At 38.9% G+C, this 12,123-nt stretch overlaps 1 pseudogene; it reads right to left on the bottom strand.

Moving 5' to 3' along the window:
• Window positions 1-537: 537 nt before the first annotated feature.
• On the bottom strand, window positions 538-1,794 carry LOC121783909 (annotated as a pseudogene).
• Between the last annotated feature and the right edge of the window lie 10,329 nt (window positions 1,795-12,123).

Below are 12,123 nucleotides of genomic sequence, written 5' to 3'. Positions count from 1 at the left end.
GATGAAGAAAAGAAAATTGATGAATTATTATCAAATAGTATTTATTACAATTTGGAACAACGTCAACCTCTCTTATCTGTAAAAATTATTTGCCTATATAATCTAGAATACTAATCACCAATTTTCCACCATTCATTTTCTTAAACCCTAGTTTTTGAGAATATAATTTTATTATCAAAATCCAAGTCTGACCACGAAAATTATAATCAAACGAAAACGATGGTCCTCACTCCTACTTGCATACCTGAGATCAACAAGATCACATAAACCACCCTTTCGCATATTCAATGGTATGGTTCCCAAAATGAACCGTCACAATTTGGTACATTGTTAACATATGATTAGGTTCTTTCACAAATTAAAGCAACTGACATGACCAAACACATAGGTGGTGTATTGGTGTTCAGTTTGTTAGATAAAATAATATCAAGATATAAAGCAGAACTAAGTTATAAGCTTATTTTAGTTGGAGGGGTTAGCCATGAACAGTTATCACATGATTATCTGCACAATACGAGCCATGGAACTCGAATTAAATTTCATTAATGCTTGATTATGAAAATAATACAAGCGGCAGTATATATAGACTCTTCTAGCAACCCTATGCGGTTCTGACTTATTTGCGATCCGGGAAAGAACCGACAAAGAAAACCCGGAAAGGAGCTTATATCATGCTCGACTCTATTAGGACGTACACATGGGCTGCTCGGCCTCTACGGGCTTGGAGAAGGCCAAGTCTGTATCAGCGCACGAGTAACCTTAGACACTATTACAAATTCCAACATAGGGAAATTATTTTCACACACAACATTAATACTTACTATGACGGATTAAACATAACATTTATTTATTGTACAGAACTCTTATTCCTTCAATATCATCTGGATGCAAGTTCTTAGTCTGTCCAGCTCCGATCGACGGAATCATGATTGCTCCATTAACTGCACTGTGCCCAAGCCCTAAAAGGTGTCCGATTTCATGAATTGCAACGGTTTCAAGGTCAAAATAGCCCGGAGCTGGCCCAACGGACCACTACTCGTCCGCGTCATAATGGAACCTTCCATCTGTTGGTGCAAATGCATGAGCTAGAGTTCCGCCACGGCCATCAAAAGGGTATTGATCTTGGTGATCACCTCTAAAGAACCCTATAACCAAATCAGAGAATTGATTGGTTTGGACTTGTGAAAAGGAAAAGTGGGTTGCAGCATCCCACTTTTGAAGGCACTTACCACAGGGGGAATTGCATTTGTGGGATAGTTGGACACAAATCTATAAGTGAGATGGGTTTTAGAAGATGGCCATCTAGGAAAGAAACTGTAGTGAGATACTATGTGGATGTTGCTCGAGCTCGACTCGTGTTTATTGTCACGGGGTTGCATGTAGTTGGTTCCGTCAACAATATCGGGCACCCCGCATCGTGGGGCTGTCATTTTCGATATCGTTTCATCATCTATGATACCTGAGGGTTTGATGTGGAAGTTTTTCTGGTAGGTTTTGATAGCTGATTCCAGGGTATCATCGAAATCATCATCAGTGGCATGGGTTTTGTTTGAATAGTGAGATAACCGAATTTCTCGAGGTAGGCTTTGAGCTCGTGGATTTCATTTGTGTTGTTTCCCTTGTGACAACCTTTTAATGACTTGATGAAATCAAAAGGTGATGAGTTTTTGTCACTTGGGATGCTCCTCTTGGCATGGCCAATTGGAGCAAGTAGTATGAAAATGAGGAAGATGAGGGAGATGGGATGAAAGATCTTAGAGGCCATGAAGGAGTGCTTGAAAAGATGTAAGACTGTTTTCTTTTGTGTGTGATACATGTAACTGCTAATTGCTCCTATTTATAGACTAAGTTTGCCAAAAGATAAGAATAGATATAGAAGAGGTCAAGGGGTAGAATTTATGTGGGTTTGTTTTGCCATTAATTGAATGGCTTTTACTTGGAATATTGGTGTAGAATATATTAATTACTTACAACTCCGTACATAAAAAATAGTCTCATTTGTGGATGACACGGGTAGTAGCAGACGCATAAAATAATTTTAGTAAAGGCTGCATTGTATATACTTTTATGTCTTTGAGTAATTGTCTCATACTCTCTTTTTTTTTAAAATTTTTCCAAGGATAATTATTTTATTTATCCATTATACTTTTGGTAATTAGACTCCATATTTTATTAACTTCCATCATTCAAATTTTATTACTCTCTTCATTCACTAATAATCGTCCCATTTTACTATTTTCGTTCATCCACCAATAAATGTCTCATTTGATATTTTTACTATTTTGGTAATGAACCACACAATCTATTAACTCTATGTAATTCATGTTTTTGACTGAGCATTGATTTTTAAGAGATTTAATGAAAAAAACTAGAGTGAATGAAAAAATAGAGTGTTTCGCGGTTACAGTTCCGGTTCCAAAACCGCCGGTTTCGGTTCTGAATCGGCGGCTTTTCGACAGTTTTTTACGGTTTCGAACCGCCGGTTTTCAGCGGTTCTGGCTCGGTTTCACGGTTTTTCAACCGTTTTTATGGTTCTGGCACGGTTTCGGTTCGAAATTTTTTGAATCTGAACCGAACCATGATTCTTAAATTGACGATTTCGATTCGAGTAAATTCTCACGGTTTTGGGTTTAGAACCATAACCACCGGTTATGATTTCGTGGTTAACCGTCGTCAGAACAGTAAATCTTGGGCACCTACATGGCACTACTTTCAAAAACTAAAACAACACTATTTATATATACAGTAACTTAATCCATTATACTAGTAATACTTACTACTCCCTCCATCCGTAAAATGTTGTTCAGTTTTGTCATTTTAGTCCGTCCATAAAAAAGTTGTCCACTTTGTTTTTTTACTATTTTTTGTAAATGGACCCCGCTTTTCATTAACTCTTTAGAGCATCTGCAGCGGTGAGCAGCACGCTGTCCGTCCGTCCGTGCCAGTGGCACGGTACTGCTGTCCGCCGCTGCGCTCTTGCCGCTGGTGTGGCGCTACTCGATGCATCGAGCACGTCCATGCCAACGACCAGCTGACGTGGCGCGTTTTGATTGGCCAAAGACATTTCCGTTGGAAATTCAATTTTTTTAAAAAAATCGAAAATAATACCAAAAATTAAAAATATATATATTTTCAGAATCCCAAAAATATGGCCATTTTTTTACCGTTTTCTGGATTTTTTTATTTTTTTATTTTTTTATCCCCAAAATCATCTATAAATACACACATTCATCGTCCATTTTTCACATCAAATTATCTCTCATTCATCTCTCATTCATATTTTTTCATACAACTTATCTACATCTTCATCTCTCACTCAAACCCTCAAATGGATTTCACTCATCTCATTGCGAAAGCGGAGCGCGAAGAACAAGAATACTATGAACAATATTGTGCCGCCTATGAAGCCTATGTCGCAGCGAATATCCCCGCCCCTCCTCCCTGACCAACTAGATCAACTCGCCGCTATATCCATCGTGACCGGGAGGAAGCCAACGAAAGGCTCGTTGCCGACTATTTTTTCGACCAGCCGCGGTTTCCGGAAGATTACTTTCGGCGCAGTTTTCGCATGTCAAAATGCTTGTTTATGCGTATAGTCAACACATTGTTCGCCCGTGTTGAATACTTTCAAATAAGTACAGACGCAACCGGTCGGCAAAGTCTCTCAGCGTTGCAGAAGTGTATGTGTGCCATCCGACAACTTGCTACTGGGCAAACGGCTGACCTATTCGACGAGTATTTGCATGTCGGTGAGTCCACTGGAATCCTTTGCCTTCAAAATTTTTACGAGGGCGTTCGTTCAGCTTTCGGTGATGAATTCCTTAAGGCACCCACCACCGATGATTGCCAACGGTTGCTTCGTCTTCACGAAACATTCCATGGTTTTCCCGGTATGCTTGGCAGCATTGACTGCATGCATTGGAGGTGGAAGAATTGCCCGACTGCTTGGAGGGGGCAACACTTAAGCGGCCACAAAGGCGGCTGCCCAACACTTATCCTTGAAGCAGTCGCCGACTACCGCCTATGGATTTGGCATGCATATTTCGGTGTTGTCGGATCCAACAACGACTTGAACGTGCTCTATTCTTCACCACTCTTCAATGATGTGTTGAATGGTGTAGCACCGGCGATCGACTTCACCGTCAACGGAAATGCATACCACATGGGTTACTATCTCGCCGATGGTATCTACCCAAGGTGGTCGACTTTCGCGAAGACGCTCAGCAACCCGCAAGACCCGAGACGGGTTCTTTTTGCACAGCGTCAAGAGTCTGCTCGGAAAGACATCGAAAGAGCTTTTGGGGTCCTTCAAGCCCGATTCAATATTGTGAAGGCCCCGTCGCGGCTGTGGTACGTGAAAAATATCGCCGACATCATGTACACGTGTATTATCTTGCACAACATGATTATAGCCGACGAAGGACCAAGGGCGGCTAGCTTTTACGACGAGGATGAAGCCGAAAACTCAACCGCGAGGTCTCTCCCATGCCGAGGTGTGCATACGACGGTGGGTGAGAGGATCGAAACAAGGCACACAGTGCGCGATACCCGAACCCACGTTGAGCTACAAGAAGACCTAATCAAACACATGTGGGCAAAATTCGGCAACGAGTAGTGGGTTTTTTAAATTTTATGAATTTAATTATGTAATTTTTAATTTTTAGGATTTTAATTATGCACTTTTTAAATTTTAGGATTTTAATTATGTAATTTTTAATTTTTAGGATTTTAATTATGTAATTTTTAATTTTTTTTGTAATTTGTAATATTATTTCGGTTATTTTTAATGAATTTTAATATTGTGGAAATTTTTTATTTAAATTGAATAATAGAATGGTGGGACCCTTGAGCTTGTCCTTGAGGAAGAGGACGGATGTGGGTGTTGTGCTTTTGCCTAAGAGCAGGGAGTAAAAGTGGGTCCGGGCCCACATTCGTGCTCGTTGGCAAGAGCACGGATGTGGATGCTCTCTTACACTCATATTCTAGCATTAGTTTGGTAAAAGCTAAAGATTTTTTTTTTTTTTGAAATTTTCAAATAATTAGCAACAGAAAACAAGAAGAAGAAAAATGTTGGGAGGGGACATGAGTTTTAATGGGAAATTAGTTAAAGTAAGATTCTCTAGAGAAAAATGTTGATAAAATATCAAATAGAATGAGAAAAAGTAATAGAAAAGGAGAAAGGAGAGATGAAGTACCAGAAAAAATAAATTTATCTTTGAAATGAGATAATTTTTATGGAGACACAAAATAGTAAAATAAAATTATTTTTCATAGATTGAAAGATTAACAATCTTCTAATCAATGTTTCAGAACCCAGAGTCGGGAAACATTTATGGAGTCATCATTTACAAAAATTTATAACTACGATATCCCTAACCTTTTAAAAATGATACACTATTTCCTTATTAAAGTTAACTACTTTTATCTAAATTAAAGTTCGATCAGATTAATAATTAAGACTAGTCACTTTTATTAAGTGAATTGAGTTTAAAACTTAGTGTAATTCAACTTCATTTAGCCTAACTTTTTTAGTTAATCAACCAAATTAACAAATTATGTGATATAGATTACTTCATTCGTTTCTTAAAAATAGAAACTTTTTAAACGACATGGATTTCAATGTAAAATTCGTAAAATAAGAAAATGAATGAGAAAAAATGGATTAAATAAGAGAAAAGAAGAGAAAAAGTATGTGAAATTAGTGTTAGTGGATTGTATGGTCCATTTCGTAATTGAAAATTTTCTAATTTTAAAAAGCATACCAAAAAGGAAAGAGTTTCTATTTTAAGAAATAGAGGGAGTACTTATAATTTTTAAAATGAAGGCAAAAATTACTAACACAGCCTTCTAAGGAAATAAATAAATAAAAATGTAAAAAATAAAAGTCTAAAAATAGTGTAAAATTAAGCACCTCAAATAAAATTTAGTCTTTATCCAGAAATCTTTTTATGAGGTGCTGAAAAAAATGCAAATACCATTCTTTACAAACATTTTGTTAAATTCTCTAAATTCTGTCCCACATCGACTTGGTGAAGTTCCCATCTAATCTATATAAGTGTGGATAACCCTCCCCCTTATCTAAATTCTGTCCCACATCGACTTGGTGAAGTTTCCATCTAATCTATATAAGTGTGGATAACCATCCCCCTTATGAGGCCTTTTAAGGGGTGAGTGGCCCATTTCTAATATGTTATCAGAGCGGGCCCAAGTCGATGATGGTTTTCTCTTTATCTCTTATCTACCTCACGAGTGGAAGACCGATGTCCTTTCCGGCCCACATCGATGATGGTTTCTCTTGCATTGCCTACCCACGTGATTAGGCTTGCACAAGGGTCGGAACCCGCCGGTTCCGGGCCCGAACCGGCGGGTCAAGGGTCGGAAAATTCGCGAACCTGAACCGGCCCGCCTAGCTCCCGGCGGTTCCGGTTCAGGTTCAAAAAACCGGCGGGTTACGCGCTGGTTCAAAACCGGCGGTTTTCGGCTCGAACCGCCGGTTCCGGGCCCGAACCGGCGGGTTGACGATTTTTTTATTTTTATTTTTTTGCATTTTTCAACTTTTCAATTTTAATCAAATTACATTACACTTTTCAAGTTTGCTTTTGTATGCAATGTGAGTAAATAAAATTGAAAAAAATACGGCTAAAGTTGCAATTTTATTGAAATTGCATATTTACAAATTACACGTTACAAGTTACAACAATTACAAATTGAAAACATATGGCGGTCTTGAAGTCTTAAACAAAATTTAAATACAAATGAGACTACTAGTGAAGAACTAATTACAAATGACAAGAAACGACGTTGAAGTTCTTAAACGTATAAGTGTATTATATATATACTCTTAACCGGCGAAGAAGATCTTTCTACATAACTAAATTAAGGACACCTTTAGCAATTCAACTTTAAATGTTGAGTTTCGTCTAACAATCAACAATTATAGTAGAATTGTCAAAAGTTTCCCTCATTAAGCCGTATAGAGAAATATACTTCATCGACTAGAGTATATACAAATACAATTATGCAATTGTATTTGCATATTTTTAAAGTAGGAATTAATGGGAAAAAAAAAGAAATAAAAGAAAAAGGACTTGAGCTCAACTTAAATTAAAAATTTAAGTTGAGGTGCCTACGTATCCCAATTGCTCATTTGCATTAGGGAATCAAAGTCCACGTAGTTCTCTTACCTTACATACCTATTTGGCTTGGCCGGCGGCGGTTGACGGTTGGCCTAATCTTCATCCCCGGTGAATTCATCTTGTGATCCCTCTTGACGATCATTCCAATCATTTTCTTGTTCTCGGACGTCAGCTTTGGCCCAATCATCAAGTAACATCACGGCTTCCATATTTTTCGCCGAGAGCTTACTTCTTGATTCATCCAAAACGCGCGAGCCAACACTAAAAGCGGACTCGACGGCGACGGTGGAAGCCGGAACAGAAAAAATCTCCTTGGCCATTGAAGCAAGGATGGGAAAATCTTTCTCGTGGGTTCCCCACCAATCGAGGACGTCGATTTGGGCGGGAGGAGTAGGACCTTCATCACCAAAGGAAAAGAGTGATTCAAAATATAAATCTAATTCACTGACCATACCTGAGGACCTTCCGCCGGTGCTGTAGTTGTATAGGTCGGCTAGTTGGGATTGCGCGTCGGGGTCATCATAATCGGCTTGAAATGCAAAGCCATAGTTATGTTGTGGAGGAGGGGGTCTTCTGACTTGGTGAGTGGTGTTATACTTGGTTTCATATTCGGTGTAGAGAGAGCGCAAGTTATACTCGAGGTTTTGTTGCACAACTGACCGGTCCGGGAGGTTTATTTGAAAGGTTTCTGAGAGGTCGACTCCAAATTCGTCACTGGTATCGGATTGGATTGCTTGAAGGGGACCAAGATCAATTGAACTCAAATTGTTATAATAAAAATCTAAAATTCTAGAGGTACCTGCTAATTTCCATTTTGGATCCAATACCTTTGCAATCAAAAACACGTTAGGAATCTCACTGAAATACTTGAGCCATTTTTCAATCATATAATACAAAACGCACATTAACTCGGGAGAAGAGGAAGCATTTTTCATTGAAGTTTTAAAACCAAGGGATATGTACATGCAATGCTCCAAAACACGAACAGCAGTGCAATAATAAACACCCGACAATTCAACAGTAGCATTTTTGAAATATTTGAACAATTTAAATAAAGCCAAACTGTTATCCCAACAACTATGCGAAAGATATAAATCACGGTAGGGGTTAGTTCTATAAAAATCACATAAAGCATCTTTATGTGTCAAGGTAGAATTCAGACAATCATATGTCGAATTCCATCTATGAGACACATCCATAGTAAAATTCGTGTACCTGACATTCTTTTGATGGCAATATTTCTTCCATGCTTTGCCAATAGCTGGCTTTTGATGGATTAATCTAACTGCATTTCTAATAGGAGAGACATGCTTTTGCCATAATTCAAGCGCATCCTGTACACATAAATTTAAAATATGGCAAATGCATCTTTGATGAAAATACTTACCTCCAATTACCGGTGTACAAGCCGCAATCAAATCGGCAATACTTGCGGTGTTGGCAGTTGCATTATCAAAACCAATAGAAAATATCTTGTTGCATAGCTGAAACTCATTCAACACTTGTATAATCAAAGAAGCAATTTCTGGTGCAGTGTGTGGACTTTCAAATTCTCTAAAACCAATTAAACGCTTGTTCAAAGTCCAACTGTTGTCCACAAAGTGAACCGTAATACCCATGTATGAATGACGGTTAAAACAATCCGTCCAAACATCTGAGCAAATGTTCACCCTGTGCCCATGTTAACTAAATAACGTGATAATTCTACCTTTTTCTCCAAGCACTGCCGAACGGTAGATCGTTGCACGGTCATTCGACCTATTCTTTTGATTGCTACATTCAACCCACTTTGCATAGTAACCTCAAAACTTTTGTCATCAAAAACATTAAAGGGCATATGCTTCATAGCCGCCCATCTAGTCATTGTATCATCAAAATTCTTTTTATCATATTTAAATAGAGGCGCACCTGACGAACCCGAGCCGGCGCCGGCGGGTTGGAAGTTTAGTTGGCTTTGGGTAGAGGCAGTGCCGCATTCTACCGGATGCTTTGCCACTAAATGGCGACGGAGGGTGCCATATCCACCACCGGCGGACCATTTGTACACTTTATCGCAATAGTTGCAATAAACATGAAAGTCCGAAGTCTCTTCTTGAGAGTTCGGATCGTGAGGACTTGGAATCACCACCGCCACCTTCTTGTAGTGTTTGATAAAAATGTCCGATTTCAAAGGTTTTGCCGTGTTAGTGGGTGCAGGGGGAGGCATCTCCTCATTTCCGCCGGTGCTAGAAGGAATACGAGAATGCGATCTATCCTCGTTGTTGTCCGAGTCCGACGATATAGTAACGTCGAACTCCTCATCTCCCCTACCCCCGCCTTGTTGCATTTCAGCAAGTAGCATGGCGGTCCTATGATCTTCTTCCATCTACAAATATTATGTACGTAGAAGTTAAAAGTATGAACGCAAAAAAAAATTAATGAAATTTTGTGCATGTGAATTGGAAAACAAATTTTTATTACTTACTTGCATGCGTTCGGCTGCCAATCGGGAAACCTCGTCCATAACATCTCGACGACTAGGTCGTCGAGATTTTGAGGGACGCGTAGTGCTTTGATCTTGGGCTATTCCCATGCCCCGATCACCACGTCCCGATCCACCACGAGAAGAAGACATATTGAATATATTGATAAATGAAAAGTAATATGGACTTGGAATAAAATATGTATGAAGTATAAAAGAAGTGGTAAATTATGAGCACAACAAATATAGTAGTGAGTAGAAAGTGTATAATTAAACTTGCGCAATTAGAGAGAATGATGAGAGAATAGAGAAATGAAGATTGAGAATGAAATCCTTATTAACACAAGAATGGGGTAAGGAAATATGAAGGAGAAGTGAGGTATTTATAGGAGTAAAATTGGAATAAATAAAAAAAAAAATCAAATTTCAAACTTTCAAATTTTCGGCCGAACCGCCGGTTTACCGCCTGAACCGGCGGTTCAACCTCAAAACCGGCGGTTTTTCCACGAAACCGGCGGGTTGGTCCACGGTTTTCTGACACAAACCGCCGGTTTCTGACCTCACCTAGCCCCCTACGCCTGAAAAGCTTCCGGAACCGGCGGAAACCGGTCGGAAACCGCCGGTTCAAACCGGCGGTTTTCCTCCAAAACCGGTGAACCGCCGGTTCATACCTATCCCTACTTTGAACCCCTACGAACCCCTACGAACCCTAGCCGTTCGACCCTTTGAACCGGCGGTTCGAACCGCCGAACCGCCGGTTCACGGTTCAAGTTATGCCCGAAGCTGAACCGGCCCTTATGACCCTCCGACCCTTCAGCCGGTTCAACCCGCCGGTTCCGGGCCCGGTTCCGGTTCATGAACCGGCGGGCCCGAACCGGCGGTTAACCGGCGGGCCGGGCCGGATTGTGCATGCCTACACGTGATGGAAGACCGATGTCCTTTCCGGCCCACACGTGAGGGGGCGTGTTAAATTCTCTAAATTCTGTCCCACATCGACTTGGTGAAGTTCCCATCTAATCTATATAAGTGTGGATAACCCTCCCCCTTATGAGGCCTTTTAAGGGGTGAGTGGCCCATTTCTAATACATTTGTTTACAGTTACTCAAAAATTTAAAATAAATATATTAGTTCTGATTTTTTATTTTATAGAAAGTACTTTATATATAGTAATTAAAAGAAACCAAAATGTCGTATTCATATGTCGAATACATGAATCAGTTCCAGTTTTTCGACCTAGATCATCTATTATTGTATGTGCTCTTTAAGATTAACATGGTTCATGGTATAAGTAGTACTGTACTGAAAGTATACTAACAAAAAGTTTGGCATATAGGTAGATATTTAATTATTACTACAATTTAATGTGAATTTCGGGATAGCTAGGAAATTGTCAACTAAATAAATGTAAAACTTAAATTCATTACTATTGCATATACGAAACTGAATACAGTCTATATAAATATATAAATGCATAGTTTTGATCGTATTTAGAGCATGCCTAACGCTGCGGGCCGGACCGCACCTGGGTCACGGCCCGCAGCCCGTCGCGTTGGAGGGAGCAAAATCACGGCCTGGGTGTCCCGGGGCCGCGCCCAGGTCCAGCCCGGCGTAGCGTTGGAGGAGCATGGGCTGTGACCCAACGAGTCCCGGCCTGGCGTTGGAAGGCCTTCGGGCCAGACTGCAAGCCCCAACTTTTTTTTCAAAATTTTTGCTATTTATATCTCATTTTTTCAAGATTCTTCCACCAATTTCTCCATTTCTATCCTCTAAATTATTTCAATATTTACATCTCCATTTCTCCATTTTTTATTTCTAGGACTTAGTTATTTTTTTTCTAGGATTTGTAATTTTCATTTTCTAGGGCTTGTAAATTTTTTTCGACTGAACAATGAATTTTTTGTGCTTTAATTGTTCAATGTATTCTATTTTACGAGTAAAATAAGTTGGAGTTGTAAATAATGCAATTTAATAGTTATGGTCAGGATGAGGCCTGGATATGGTCTGCAGGATTAGAGGAATTGTGGCCTAGGACTGAAATTTAGGGAAATAATGAGGTGGAAGGGACTTGGGGCCTGAATCCGAGCCGAGGTTGTGGATGCCCTTACAACATTATCGTTTACCTTCAAATTCAATAAATGCGTGAAAAGCCTATGTTAAAAAAATCTAAATTTAAGCCATATCATAATATAGCAATTATTTACACCATTACTCGTCCGAGAGTAATTCAATTAAGAACTATCTTAATAAAAATGAAAACTTAAAAATTTATCAGCACAAAACATATCAGTTTTAAATTACTATATATTTAGTTCGATTCCAATAAAATAAAAATGTTAATAAATTTTAATTTCACAAAATTCATAAAAGTTAAAGCTTGATTTTTTATTTTATTAATTTATTTGAAATCATAGAGAAAAGGGAGCAAATCGAGTTTTGATTTTTATGAATTTTGTGAAATTAAAATTTTTAATAACATTTTTAATGTATTAGAATCAAACTAAATACTTCCTCCGTCTCCTAAAAATA

The sequence above is a fragment of the Salvia splendens genome, chromosome 21 (genome assembly GCF_004379255.2).
Source record: "Salvia splendens isolate huo1 chromosome 21, SspV2, whole genome shotgun sequence".
NCBI lineage: Eukaryota > Viridiplantae > Streptophyta > Magnoliopsida > Lamiales > Lamiaceae > Salvia > Salvia splendens.
The sequence above is the reverse complement of the archived record's forward strand: the minus strand, read 5'-3'. Positions and strand labels throughout refer to the sequence as shown.